The sequence below is a fragment of the Elephantulus edwardii genome, unplaced genomic scaffold (genome assembly GCF_000299155.1).
Source record: "Elephantulus edwardii isolate Elephantulus edwardi_28Jun2011 unplaced genomic scaffold, EleEdw1.0 scaffold00142, whole genome shotgun sequence".
In the NCBI taxonomy this organism is placed as follows: domain Eukaryota; kingdom Metazoa; phylum Chordata; class Mammalia; order Macroscelidea; family Macroscelididae; genus Elephantulus; species Elephantulus edwardii.
Window position 1 is genome coordinate 5,918,177 of NW_006399892.1, and position 15,309 is coordinate 5,933,485.

Below are 15,309 nucleotides of genomic sequence, written 5' to 3' on the forward strand. Positions count from 1 at the left end.
AATTGGTCCAGTGGTGAGAATCTTTGTCTTCTTGACATTGAGCCTCAGTCCACACTGAAGGCTGCAGTCCTTGACCCTCTGAAACAAGTGCATGACGTCCTCCTCAGTTTCAGCAAGCAGGATTGTATCATCTGCATGATGCAGATTGTTAATATATCTTCCACCAATCCTGATGCCACAATTCTCCTCATAGAGCCCAACCTCCCAGTTAATCTGCTCTGCAAAGGTATGGAGACAGGACACATCCCTGGCATACACCCTTCCCAATTTTGAACCATGCAGTGTTGCCCTGCTCTGTTCTGACTACGGCCTCTTGGTCCATGTATAGGTTTCACATTAGCAAGATTAAATATTCTGGGATTCCCATTCTTCTCAGAGTCAGCCACACTTTGTTATGATCCACACAGTCAAATGCCTTTGCATAATAAATGAAACACAGATAGACATTCTTCTGGTATTCTCTGCTTTCAGCTAAGATCCATCTATCATCAGCTACAATATCCCTAGTACCACGACCCCTTCTAAACCCAGCCTGGACTTCTGGTGATTGTCTGCTGATGTGCTGTTCCAGTTGTTTTTGGATAATCTTCAGCAGAATCTTGCTTGCATGTGAAATCAATGATATTGTTCTGTAGTTTCCATAGTCTGTTGGGTCACCCTTCTTTGGAATGGGAATAAATATATATCTCTTCCAGTCAGTTGGCCAAGTGTTTGTTCCAAGTATTTGTTCTCCAGATTTCTTGGCACAACTTGGTGAACACATCCAGGACAGTATCGATCTGTTAGCTGAAATACATCAATTCGTATACCATTAATTCCTGGGGCTCTATTTTTTGCTATTTCCTTCAAAACAACTTCAACTTCTTCCTTCATCACCATAGTCTCTTGCTTGTATGTTATTTCATTAAATTCTCTGTATCTGCCAATTCCTTTTGATACAATGACTCAGTATATTCCTTCCATCTTCTTTTAATACTTTCTGGATCATTTAATAATCTGCGTAGAGCATCCTTGATTATAGCAACTCTAGGTTTGAATTTGTTCTTCAGTTTCTTGAGCTTAAGAAATGCTGAATGAGTTCTGCCCTTTTGTAGAAAATGAAAAATTCTGTATTTCAGGTGTTTTCAATGAAGGCTAAAAATTAGACACAAATACTATGTTTCTTGCCTCTTTAATCCAGTTTTTGAAAGACAGTGCAATAATTTAACCTATGCAGTAAACATGCTAGAATATTTTGATCTCAAAAGCATGACACACTGCCATTACACTGCTTCTGACTCATAGATAACCCTTCATTGAAATTTGGCATCTGTAAATCAGACAGGTAGAGGTTGCTCAGCTTTTTCTCACAGTTACTGTTGATCCAAATCAACAGAGAAATGAAGACTTTCTTATTAACAGCACACTTTACTACTGATTAGGCCACCAGAGCTCCTTGATGTTGCACTAATATTGTGTGTCTTGTACCACAACTGATTCATAAGAGTTCTCTCATAGGCATTTGTTGTTATTGTTGAGTACCTTAGAATCAGAACTGATCCATAGCTAATCTACCAGCTACTTTTCAGATGCTGTTAATTGCACAGGAGGAGATCACCCATCCTTCTACCACAGAGCAATTGGTGGCCTTGAACCACATGCCTTCAGGATTGCAGTGCAGTCTAGAGATTGTAAATTGCATGAGAGGAAATTGTCCATCTTTCCCCCATGGAGCAGCTTGTAGACTCAAACCCAATGCTTTTTGGCTGAGAGTGAAACTCCTTAGCACTGAGCAAGCAGAACTCCATTTAAATTTTGTTATATTAATTCGTTTAGTGATATGAATAAATTGGAATTTATACTGTCACATTGTCTTCATTAAAATTATAATAATATTGTGTGCCTATGTAAAAAACAAACCCAGATTAAATATATTTATAATTTAATATATATTCTGAAAATAATAAGTACATATATTTACTTGAAATATTAAAAGAAGCAGTTTATTGGCAAATTCCTGATTTGGTTGAAGTTATATTTTCTAAGGTTTCCAAGAAAGGGTTTTCTGTATTGTTACAAGTATTTCTGTGTAGTTCAGTTTATCTTCTGATGAAGAATTTAAGCAAACCAAACTTTACATCATGGAAATTGCATAATTGCATAGTAGATCTTCTGAGAAATGAAGAGATCTTCATTAAATTTAATTCAGTAAATTAAATAGTATTGCATCACTGCACACACAAAAAAATCACACTGTCTGAAAAATGGACAAATGACAGTTAATTTCAAGCAAGGTCTTATTTCCAACCTGTGTGTTTGCTTTCATTCTAAATTACATGTTACATTTTATGTTGTTGTTATTGTTAAGTGCCGTCAAGTCACAGATGACTCATAGCAACCTGAACACTTATATAACTTTGGTAGTTTCTCCATGTTCATAAAGTTTCCAGAGGCAAGCCACTTCTGACGTGGATGCCACTCCTGCTTCCAAGCTTATTTGACTCAGGAAGCTCCACCAAACACTGTCCACCAGTGGTAACCATTATTACATTTGGCACATCAGTGGCACAGTGTTTAGCATCACAGCAACCACAGTTACCTCTGTACTGCAATGCACAGACAAGTGCTATACCATTGAGAAGAATGTTTGACAAAAAACAATTTAAACCAGGCATGACGGCTCTCAGGCCCTAATGAGTTTTTAAATAGAAGGCCTTAACACATCGTCTCACTTTCCTTAGCGAGTCAACATTCCACCCTAAGGCTCACCAATCCCAGCCAACAAGCTTCTGTAGAACCTGTATCATGCAGATGACTTTCAAACGGGATTACAGCCCTTAAATACTATAGTTGGTCAATATTTTACTTAACTCCTCTATAAAATGTATACAAATAGCATCAGCCTTAAAAGGTGATCAATATGATTATCCTCCTAGAATAAAGTAGCAGAAAAATCAGCTGCTAGCTATGTCTAAATGATTTATGATAGAAGTATTTATTATTTTTAATCTACTGCATTGGTGGTGATTTTAGTTTATTTCATTGGAATTAATTTTCTCCTTGGAGGCAAGGATTCTGAGGCTCCGTCTAACATACTTTGGACATGTTGTAAGGAGGGACCGGTTCTTGGAGAGGGACATCATGCTTGGGAGGGTGGAGGGACAGCTCAGGAGAGGAAGGCCCTCTATGAGGTGGATTGATTCAGTGACTGGGATAATTGGGAAGGGAGTGTCAGAGACAGTGCGATTGGCACAGGACAGAGCGGAGTTTAGGGCTGTTGTACATAGGGTCGCTATGAGTCGCAGGCGACTCGATGTCACATAGCAACAACAACAACAATAATATAAAATATAGAGTTTTCATTTGGACTAAAATATGCTAGCTCGGATATTAAAACTCAATTGTTTAAAAAATCGATTGCTAATATGAGTGAATAAATATCCATATCTTTACTTTTTATTCTTTTTGCAATATAGCTTGGAAGATAAATCTCCTCACTACCCAGCCATAAGCAACATCATGGGAAATAAAGACAACCTTGAAGGTGTCAAATATTTCATATTACTTAAATTTATAATGAACAAATCACAAAATCTATTGCATTGGGCAGATCTGCTGCTAAGGACCTCTTCAAAATGTTAAAGCACAAGGGTGTTTAGAAAGACTATGGTGCACCTGACCTAAGCCATGGTGTTTTCAATTGCTCCTCTGTATCTGAAAGTTCGACAATAAGTAAGGATGAAAAGATCAATTCCTCTGAATTATGGAGTTGGAGAAGGGTACTGCATGTAACAAGGACTACCAAAAGAACACATTTGTTTTGTACAAAGTGCAAGGGTGTTCCTTTGATGAAAGGATGGTGAAAATTTTTCTCACATACCCTGGGTATATTGTTGGAGGGACTGTTCTTGATAAAGTGACAGCATACTGGAAAAGTAGAGGGTCAGATAAATAGAAGACACAGTTTGACACTGTTACTGAAACAAACAGCTTGACTATGGTAGTGATTGAGAAGATGATGCAGAAGGCAGAGGTCATGCATAGGATGGAGCATCGAGTAAGTTTTGATCCCTTGTCTGTAAAATCAATATAAATTATAGTCAGCTTAACAGCACATAACAACAACAACAACAACAAATTATGTTTTACTATAAAAAATTCAGAATTACATTTAATTTGTGGTTTTATATATTTTATATATATATTTTATATATATTTATATATATATTATATCTTTTGTTTATTAAACAAATAATATAATTAAATAAAATATATCCCTTTCCTTCAAAGACAAAGATGGTGAAACGTCTCACGTACTCTGAGCATGTTATCAGGTATGGCTAGTTCTTGGAAAAAGACATCCAGCTGGGAAAATTGGTGAGTCAGAGAAAGAGAAGATACTCAATAAGATAGATTGACACTATGACTATAACAATGAGTCAAACATAGGGGCAGATTTTGAGAATAGTTCAGGATATGGGAAGGTTCATATTTATTGGTTTTAGGGTCAATATGAGTTGTAGGTGACTTAGTTACACATGGTGACCAAAAACTATAATAGGGTGACTAAACGTTTTAATACCTGAATTAATGTGTGTGTTTCCTTACATAATAACAAAGTACTTTGATATTTAACAAATGCCTTGAGATAGAGAAATTATCGTGGATTTTCTTTAAGTAAGCCTATTTTAAGAACACGAATCTTTGGGGGAATAACAATTCACCAATTATGGTTAGTTAGAGAGATAGGTGACAGTAGAAAGAGAACCAGAAAAGAAAGTCATGACAAAAACATGCTAGCTTTGAGGTAGAGGAAGATGTCCAGGAGACCAGGAAGGCAGACAAATTTTAGAAGTTTGAAAGGACAAGGAAATGAGCTAGCTGTCCCTAAAGCTTCCAGAAAGGAGCACATGTTAAGATCAGGTATCATTGATTTTCTTCAGACTCATAGCAGGCCCATGTGCAACAGAGCAAAAGGCTGGCTGATTCTGCACCATCCTCTCAATTGTTTTTATGTTGGAGCACATGGTTGCTGCCAGTGGTGCCAAGACAGAGACACACAGTTTGATTCCCTCTATTGTTTCACAGGGGAAAGATGGGCAATCTCTTCCCATGTGATAAACTGTCTCTGAATCTGTCAGCTACAGATTGTTTCCAACATGAAGACATACACTGTCTTTTTTTCTCTCTCAATCTCTAATTTACTAAATATGATGACATGTCCAAAGAGAGATGAACACTGCTCTACCAAAATCTTGATTGTAGCTCTGTGTTGCAAAACCGATCAACAAAAGCATAAGGTAAGAAATTTTTGTTGTTTTAAGTTACTGAGTTTTTGGCAATGTCTTATTACAACAATAAAAATATAATGCTTCTAGTATGTGCTTTGATTGAATAATAAAATAAATATTTATTTCACATCTATTTATGCAGTAAATCTCACACATTTTCCAGAATCACAAAGAAATAAAAAATATCTCTTCCCCCCATTTACCTGCCTTTCACTCCTTTGTAGTCTGTACTTTCTTCAAAATTGGTAAAATCTCCTTATTAACAGTGTTATAGCTTTATGCCTTTTCACCACATAAAATATCATTCATATCTTAATGGGAAGTATTGAGAAATACTACAATTCCATTAACAATAACAGCAGCAACAAAGGGACTAACAACTTACTTTTCAGTTTCTGAGTAAAATAGAATCAAGTTTTGTGCTATAAAATAGAAAATGCTTGCAGGTTATTTTAAACACTTTGTAGCCACAGTGAAGCTTTTCTTCCTTTTTTTTTCTAAAGCAAATCTCACAAAACAGGAGCAATTTTGAAATCAGACTAAAATGCTGTTAACATGATAGAGACTGACTTCTCTGCCATACATTTCTTCTTAACTTCAGAGTTACCATTATTTATAGTTTTTAACTAAATTGCCCAAGTTATGAATGATATCATTACAAAACTATCAAAAAAAGAGAGAAAAGCACTCAGTCAGTATTAAAACGTGAACTTTTAGTATATTGTTGTGTGCGAGAAAGAGTTCTGATGGTGTAGTAGGTAAGTGCTAAATGAATGCTAAATCAAAGGTCGGCTATTCAGATCTACCGCCTGTTTGTCAGAAGAAAGGTTTGACAGTTGGCTTCCATAAATAAAGCGGACTTTAAAACTCTACCGAGGCCTATCTAGCCTAACCTACATGTTTGTAGTTGGGTTGAAGAAAATTCTCTCTCTCTCCGTCTGTGTGTGCAACAAACTATCCCAAATTGAAGATGTGGTTATTGTTGTTGTTGTGAGCATGGATCATCAAGATGCCTGCAACTCATAGCTCTGAATTCTACTCTATCCTGAACCAGTCTCATGGTCTCTGACACACCTACCCCATTATCCCAGTTACAGTGTCAATCTATCAGATCTGGGTCTTCCTCTTCTACACTCTTCTAAGCATGATGTCCTCCCAGAACTGGTCCCTCCTGGCCACGTGCCCAAAGTATGTGAGATAGACTTTCAGAATCCTTGCCTCTAAGGAGCAGCCTGATTTCACCTTCTCCAGAATAAACCTGTTTGTTCTCTTGGCAGTCCATGTTCAACATTATTCATTCTCCAGCATCGTAACTCAAAGGCGCCGATTCTTCTTTTGTCATCCTTACTCATTGTCTAGCTCTGTGATACATGGCAAGTATTTGCAAAATCCTTGGCCTGGATCAGGCACACTTTAACCTCTAGACTGACATTGTTGCTTTTAAGTACTCTGGAGATGTCCCTGACAGCAACCTCCCACAGAAGAATTTGTCTATTTCTTGATTGCTGGTGCCAAGAGTTTTGATTGTGGATCCCAGTAAGCTGAGATTGTTAATAACCTCATCTCTTCTCCATCTATTATTATTAGAATCTTTGTCAAATTGATGTTGAGATGCAATCCATACAGAAGAAAATACTTGGCCTTCTGCAGAAAATGCTTCAGGTCCTGCCCGGTTTCTGTGAGCAAGTTGTCATTCATATAACATAGGTTTTTTTAATGAGTCTTCCTTGAGTCTTAATGTTACATTTCTCCACATAAAGGCCGGAATGATCTCTTCCATGTATAGACTGAAAATATATGGAGGCAATAAGTACCCTGGATGCACTTCTTTCCTGATTTTGAATCATGTTAAACAATATTTTCTTGTTCAGTGCTGAGGACTGCTTCCTGGTCGAGTACAGGTTTTGCATAGGCACAATCAAGTGTCCTGTAATTCCTATTCTTCTCAAAGTTAGCGACAAGTTGTTCTTATTCTTAAAGTCAAATGTTTCTGCATAATTAATCAAACACAGACGGACATTTCTCTGGTACTCTTTCCTTTCAGCCAAGGTCCATTTGATGTTGGCAATAATGTTTCTGGTGCCATGATCTCTTCTAAACCTTGGCGGTATTTCTGGTAGTGCTCTGTCAATACAGTGTTCCAGTCATTACTGGATAGTCTACAGCAGAATTTTGCTAGTGTGTGATATTAGTGATATTGTTCAATAATTTCCATACTCTGTCAGGTCACCTTTTTGTTGGAATGGGAACATATATGAATCTCTTTTAGTCAATTGGCAAGGTTGTTGCCCTCCAGGTTTTTTGCCTAATTTTATGAACACATCCAGTAGCATCTGTTTTCTGAAATATGTCATTTGGTATTCTATCAATCCTTGTTCTTTGACAACGACATCAGAGCAGCTTAAAATTCCTTCTCCATCACCATTGTATCTTGATCATATGCTGTTTTATGAACTTCTTCTATGTCAGCCAATTGTTTTTGGTACAGTGACTCCATGTACTCCTTTCATCTTCTTTCAATTCTTTCTGAATCATTCAGTATTTTGCCCTTAACACCCTTAAGTATTGCAACTCAAGGCTTGGATTTGTTCTTCAGTTATTTCAGCTTAAGAAATGCTGAGCAAATTTGGCCTTTTTGGTTTTCTAACTTCAGGTCTTCAGACACATTTCATGGTAATGCTTAACTGTCTTCTTGAGCAGCCCCTTGAAATCTTATGTTTAACACATTAACTTGACTCCTTCCCTTTGCTTTGGCTTGATGGTGCTCTAGTGCAATTTCAGAGTCTATTGACATCCGTCAAAGTCTTTTCTTCCTCTTCTGTCTCTGCAATGACTTATTGCTTTCTTAAAAAAGGATATTCTTGATATCCTCCCAAAGCTCATCTGGTCTTCGTTCATTAATATTCAAGGCCTAAAAGCTGTTACTGTGTTGATTTTTCAATTGAAGTAGAATAGACTCAAGATCAGGTTTTGGTTCTTTCAGGTTTGATTTAATTTGCTTCAGCTTTAGTTTGAATTTGCCTATGAGTAATTAATAGTCTGTTCCACAATCAGTACTTGGCCTCGGTTTCATAGCTGATATTGAGTTTCTCCTGTGATTTTCCCTCCACAAATGTAGTGGGTCTGATTCCTGTGTGTACCATCAGGTTAAGTCCATGTGTATAGTCACCATTTATGTTTATTATAACAGTATTTGCAATGAATAAATTATTGATTGCACAAAGTTCTATCATTCTATCTCCAGCCTCATTTCTGTTACGAAGGCCATGCTTTCTGACTACCAATCCTTCTTTACAACTTTTCCCCAACTTTGCATTCCAGTCACCCAATATTATTAATTTGCATTTGTTGCATGCTTTATCAATTGACAACTGCAAAAGTTGTAGAAATAATCTATTTCCTCCCTTTTCAACTGAATATGACAATCATTTATTATTTCATAAACTCTGGAGGTCCTATCTTTTCATGTCACTTATCTGGATTCTACTACCACAAGTTCTTTTGTAAGGTTCATTTCAGAGTTGGCTTGGTGTACGATCTTATCATTACTTCCTTATGGCTGTAATACTTTGCCAAAATCATGCTGTCAGGATTCACTTTTTTATGGGCTCTTGATCTGAAACCTGAGTTCTGCATCATTATTTGTGGACTTCTTCATAGAGTTGCTTAAAACTTGGTACCTTTTTCCTGCTGTGTAAGTAACTTGATAAGGAAGGAGAGAGGAAAAGAAAAACAACCCAGAAAATAGCAGTCACTCTCTTTATAATGTTGTTATTGTTATGTGCCATCAATTTGCTTGCAACTCATAGTGACCCTAGGTAAAATAGCTCTGAACTCTGCTATATCCTGAGCTAATCTCTTTGTCTTTTACACACCTACCCCCATTAATCCAGTTACTGTGTCAATCCATTTCATCTGGGGTCTTCTCCTGTGCTGTCCCTTCACGTTTTTTAAGCATTATACTTTTCTCTAAGGACTGGTCCCTCCTGATTATATGCTCAAAGTATGTGATAGAACCTCAAAATCCTACCTTCCAAGAAGCAGGCTGGTTTCAGCTTCTCCAAGACAGATCTGTTTGTTCTTTTGGTGGTCCATGATATGTCCAGTACTCTTCTCCAGCACCACAACTCCAATACATTGATTTTTTTTTCGTTGTCCAGCTTTTTGATGCAAAACAAATAATTGCAAAGAATCATTGTATAGTGTGGCTTGGATCAGGCACACTTCAATCTCTAGACTAACATCATTGCTTTTCAGTATTCTAGAGAGGTCCCTGACAGCTGATTTCCTCAATGTAGTTCATCTTTTTTATTTCCTGACTACTGGTACCAAGATTGTTTATTGTGGAGTCAAGCAAGTTAAAGCTCTTAACAATCTCAATCTCTTTTCTGTCTGTCTCGATGCTGCCAATTTGCCCAGTGGTGAAAAACTTAGTAGTGTTTTTTTTTTGGGGGGGGTGTTTTTTTTTGTTTGTTTGTTTGGGTTTTTTTGTTTGTTTGTTTGTTTTTATGTTGAGCTTCAGTCCATTTTGCAGGCTGCAAACCTTGAACTTCTCCAACAAATACTTCAGGTCTTTCTTAGTTTTAGTAATCAAGGTTGTGTCATCTACATAATGCAGATTGTTGATAAGTCTCCAATCCTGATGTCACATTCCACATCATAAAGTTCAGTCTCCTCAATAATTTGTTTTGCATATAGATAGAAAAATTATGGAGCTAGGATACATCCCTCTTGTATACCTTTTCAGATGTTTTTTTTCTTGCCTTTTCAGATTTTTAACAAGGCAGTGCTTTCTTGCTTTGTTCTGATGACTGGTTTCCAGTTGAAGTATAGGTCTTGCATAAGTATAATAAGTCTTCTAGGATTTCCATTCTTCTCAAAATTCACCAAGATTTTGATAATCTACACAGTCAAATGATTTTGCATAGTCAGTGAAGCACAGACAGTCATTCTTCTGGTATTCTCTGCTTTCAGCTGAGATCCATCTGACATTGATGATAATGTCCCTAGTGCCATGGCCTTTTCTAAACCCTGCTTGCACATCAGGCAGTTCTTTGTCGATGTATTGCTTCAATCATTTTTGGATAATTTCCGGTAAGATTTTTCTTCTTCATGTTTTTAGTGACATTGTTAAATAATTTCCATGCTCTACTGGATCACCTCTTTTGGAACGGAAATAAATATGGATTGCTTCCTGTCAATTGGCCAGGTGATCATCCTCCAAATTTCTTTATACTATGTAATGATGATCTACAAGGCTGCAATTGTTGGTTGAAATGTGTCAGTTGGTATTCCACTAATTCCTGAGGCCTAGTTTTTATGCCAATTCCTTCAGAGCAGCTTGAGCTTCCTTCTCCATTAGCATTGCCTCTAGATCGTATGCTGTTTACTATAATTTTTTGTGTCAACCCTTTATTTTAGCTACAGTGACACTGTGATCTCCTCCCATCTTCTTTTGACGCTTCCTACATCATTCAATATTTGGTCCATAGTATCTAAGTATTGCAACCAGAGGCTTGAATTTGTTTTTCATCAAAACCTCTTTATATTATGCTATATTGCAAATTCTATTCTTTTGAAACAAGTTACTTGAGCCTAGCCTCTGCTCAAAGTGAAAAGATTACACAAAAGTAGAATTGCCATAAGACAGAAATAATTGGGTGCCATTTTAGTAGTTGTCTACAATAGAACTCTGATGGCCTAATGGTAGGAAGCTGTAAGGTCACCAGATGCTCTGTGGGAGAAGGATGAGTAATCTCTTCCCATGAAATTAACTGCCTCTGAAAACCCCGTAGATGGTCTGACTCTAAGGTATATAACAACAACCACAGAATTAGTCTGATTTTTTGTTTTAGCAAATTAATTGTTTTCCATCAAATAAGACATTCTTGTTAAAATGATAAGAGTCCCTAGATTGTGGGGGTTTTTTTGTTGCTGTTGTTATGTGCCGTCGTTTGCGACTCATAGTGACCCTATGTACAATAGCCCTAAACCGAGCTCTATCCTGTGCCAATTGCACTGCCTCTGACACACCCATTCCGATTACCCCAGTCACTGAATCAATCCACCTCATAGAGGGTCTTCCCCTCCTGCCCTGTCCCTCCACCCTCCCAAGCATGATGTCCCTTTCCAAGGACCTGTCACTCCTTACAACATGTCCAAAGTATGTCAGACGAAGCCCCAGAATCCTTGCCTCTACGGAGTAGCCCGATTTAACTCTCTCCAGGATGAATCTGTTTGTTCTCTTGGCAGTCCAGGGTACATTCAATACTCTTCTCCAGCACCACAGCTCAAAGGCATCAATTCTCCTTCTATCCTCCCTACTCATTGTCCAACTCTCTGATGCATAACAAGTGGTTACAAAGACCATGGCCTGTATCAGATGCACCTTAGTCTCCAGAGACAAACTGTTGCTCTTGAGTACTTTAGAGAGGTCCCTAACAGCAGACTTTCCCATCACAATATGTTTTTTGATTTCCTGGCTGCTGGTGCCAAGAGTGTTGACCATGGAGCAGAGCAAATTGAAGCTGTGAACAATCTCAATCTCTTTGCCATCCATCCTGATGCTACTAGTTGGTCCAGTGGTGAGAATCTTTGTCTTCTTGACATTGAGCCTCAGTCCATACTGAAGGCTGCAGTCCTTGACCCTTCGCAGCAAGTGCATGAGGTCCTCCTCAGTTTCAGAAAGCAGGGTTGTGTCATCTGTATAACACAGATTGTTAATAAATCTACCACCAATCCTGATGCCACAATTCTCCTCATAGAGCCCAGCCTCTCCGATAATCTGCTCTGCATACATGTTGAAAAGGTATGGAGACAGGATGCATCCCTGGCGTACACACTTCCCTATTTTGTACCATGCAGTGTTAATTTGGCTTCTAAATTAAAAGCTTAGATATTTGAGGCTACCCAGAGACACTTAAGAAGAAAAGTTTGATAATCTTTCCTAAAATTTGATCATTAAAAATGTGATTGAGAATAGTTTTACTCCATTCTATATGAAGTCATAATGAGTCAGAATCAAAGGAAACTGAATATTCAAATAATATATGCTCATTGGGTCTCTTACAGTTTTCTTAGGATTATGAAGAGTTAATGAAAAGAAGGAGAAACTCATATACAAGATAAACATAGAAATATTTTCTTATTCAAAACCCTATATGGTGAAGAGATGAACTGAAAAGGAGACCCTAAATAGGAAGTGGTTTTAAATCCACGTCCATGTGTCTTACAGTGGATTAAGCAGCATGTGTCACTGATTTTTATTATTCTCATTCTTCAACCAGGAGATAAATCTGCTTCAAGCAGTCATGTCAGGACTCATACTATTCGATGTGGACCCCAGATGGTCAAAATCTGTATTCTGTGAACGCTTCAGAGGAGCAAAAGCTGAAAAAGAAAAAAAAAATGGCAGAGGATATAAATTTGTTCCAAAAATGCCAGCAAACCAAACTCATTGTTCAAGAGTTGGCACACAGGCCTGCTAATTTCCACTGAATCCAAAAACAGTTTGTGGTCACAATAGCTTTGCCAAAGTCCAGCAAACAGTGCCACAAATATGGAAAAGGGTGAACATGACTAACTTTTAATCAAAAGAAGGAAAAACACATTATGGTTTTCTTGCAAATGCAATGGCGACTATGTTTCCTATTTTAACTCTTATTTTATGTTAATACATTGCCCTTACTTTGTCCTTTATCAAAGAAATGATCATTTACATTTTCATTGTGAAATTATAGTATGAATACAATAAACATTAACCTTGTAGTGAACAGTTATTCTTATTTATAGCAGGACAAGTAAAATCTGGCTTTTGTTAGGCCTCCATTAGCATGGCTTTCTTTCCCTTTTTTAAATTGTTGTTGTATTTAGTTTTAATTAAAGTAGGTCATCAATCTGGTTTAATATAACAACCTAAAATGTGAGTGCTTACCTCTTTAATTTAATTATGAACAAATTCCTTAATGCTTAGAATTATCCACATAATAGCCACGATGACATCTTTAAAAGTAGAAAAGTCAAGGCTACAATTTATATAGACATATGACAAGCTATAGGCTTGGTGGTAAGGAGTTTCACTGCCAACCTAAAGGTATGACATTCTAATCCACCAGCAACTCTGGGAGAAAGATGGACAATGTCCTCCCATGCAATATACTAAGTATTACTTCACTTGTAGCAAAGAAGAATCGAGCTCTACAAATTTGCAATTGTTGAGTTCTTTAGAAGTGGATAGACAAGGCTTTCTTCCAGGGGTAACTTGAGTGGACATAAATCTCCAATAGTTTTTTTTTTTAAATCTCCAATAATTTGATTACCAGTCAAGTTCTATAACTATTTGTACTGTACAGAGACACATTGTTTCTATATATATATTGCCTATTGAATTTGCTGTTTAGTATTTTTACAGATATACATAGATAGATTAGATAGATAGATGATAGATAGATAGATGATAGATAGATAGATAGATAGATAGATAGGTAGATAGATGGAGATATAAAAATATAACATTAATACCTTTAGAATCAACAGTTGAGTTGATTTTAGTATAGTCGATATTTTGTGGAACTATCAATACAATCTATCTTCAGAATATTTTTTGAATCTTCAAAAGCATCACATGCTCATTAGCAGCAGTTTTCTTGATTCGCACTCCAGATGATGACTAATTTACTCTTTTTTTTATTTAGGTTGTTTATTTTTCATTTCAATGAACATCTACAGAGATTTTGGGATTCCATTCATTCATTGTTGCACCCTTCTACCCGCACAAACCCAAACACCCTCCCCCCCATTTGCTAAAGCAAAAGAAAAACTCCCTCATTGGTACACAATCCCCCCCTCCCGCACCTCCCCAAACCCCACCCCCTAGCCCCAAATATAATTTACTCTTTTAATCTAGCTAGATTTCCCTTTTCAAGTACCTCTGATAAATACAGACATAAAATGTGTAATCTTTTGTGCTAGACTTAGTTTTCTTCTCTTTTTTTAATTGTTATTTTAACAAAAGTTTACAGAAAACTTGAATTTACTTTCACTTATTGCTGTACATTTTCCTCCCTACCTCCCCATCCACTTTTCTATGCACCTCTTATTCATGGAAGTATGACTTAATCATACATTTCTTTTAGACAGTTCTTTCCCTCACCTATTTCAATGCAGTGATCATTATTCATCACCTCCTTCTTAAGTTTTCCCCTAACCCTAACTCCCATATCAGTCCTGTTTTATAACAGTGACATTATGCAGTATTTGTCCTTTTGTAACAGAGATGTTTCATACAGTATAATGTTCTCCAGGGTCACCCATTTTGTATAATATTTCATGAATTTTTTGTTTTTCAGTGTTGCATAGTATTTTATTGTGTGAATATACCAAAGCTCTCTATCCATTCATTTGTTGATGGTCACTTGAGTATCTTCCATCTCTTTGCTATTGTGAACCAAGCAGCAATAAACAGGGGTATGCATATATCTGTTTAGGTGGCAGTTATGGTTTCTTTAAAGTATATTTACATGATGCCACTCTTGTAGAATGGGACTAACCTCGGGGTTGGGGAGAGACTGAGTAAGATGGGTTCAATATTGTATATTGCACTGAAACAGAGGAGGGAGAAAACTGTTTAAAAGAGATATGTGACTAGGTATTTCTGCCATCACAGGAGGCTAGAGCGATGGCTCCATGGTGGAGGGGACCTGGGGGAGGGTTTGTAAAACAATGAAAGAATCTTTTCTTTTACTTTTCCATAATTTTGACTCATGTACTTATAACTTGTTAGTTAAATTGTGTCTTCTAGGTTGCAACCCCTCATGATACATCTTCAAGGATATGAACACGTACGGCTAAGCACAATTAACAACAGTGCATCTAAATTCCAAAATCAATCTCCATAATAGTCTATGGGTTTCCCACTGCCAAAGGGGCCCTTTAGAGTAGTGAGAGATCTTCACCCTGAAACCCACAGCATCCCTTTTAAGCAGGAAGTAGCTAAGAGAATACGCCATCCCCTTTTCCTTATGAATCAGGGTGAAGTCTC